Source organism: Sinocyclocheilus grahami, unplaced genomic scaffold (assembly GCF_001515645.1).
Source record: "Sinocyclocheilus grahami isolate Dianchi unplaced genomic scaffold, SAMN03320097.WGS_v1.1 scaffold901.1, whole genome shotgun sequence".
NCBI classification, from domain to species: Eukaryota; Metazoa; Chordata; class Actinopteri; order Cypriniformes; family Cyprinidae; genus Sinocyclocheilus; species Sinocyclocheilus grahami.
Genome location: NW_015506080.1, coordinates 11,417 through 11,770, shown reverse-complemented (window position 1 = coordinate 11,770; position 354 = coordinate 11,417).

Genomic DNA, 354 nt, shown 5'->3' with positions numbered 1-354 from the left:
TTCCCAACTAGAATTAGACCTAGCATTACACATTCTATTTTTTTACGTACTTTATAAAAATAAATTGGTCCCCCTTGTAGCGAATCAGCTCAAAGGGGAAATATGAATAATTAATCATAACTAGTTATAATTAATTATAAATATTTAGATCCGCTGTAGATATTTACTTGACCTCTCAGGCTCAACTGTCTGTCGATTCTAAGAACGTTAATTTCCTGGTTAAGGGAGATAACTTTCTTACTGTACAATACTACTCAGAGCATGTAGCAAAAATCTGCATGATTAGGGACTCCAGTTATGAGCAAACAATGAACAACCTCAAGTGTGATACAAGTAAGACTTTATTAACTACAT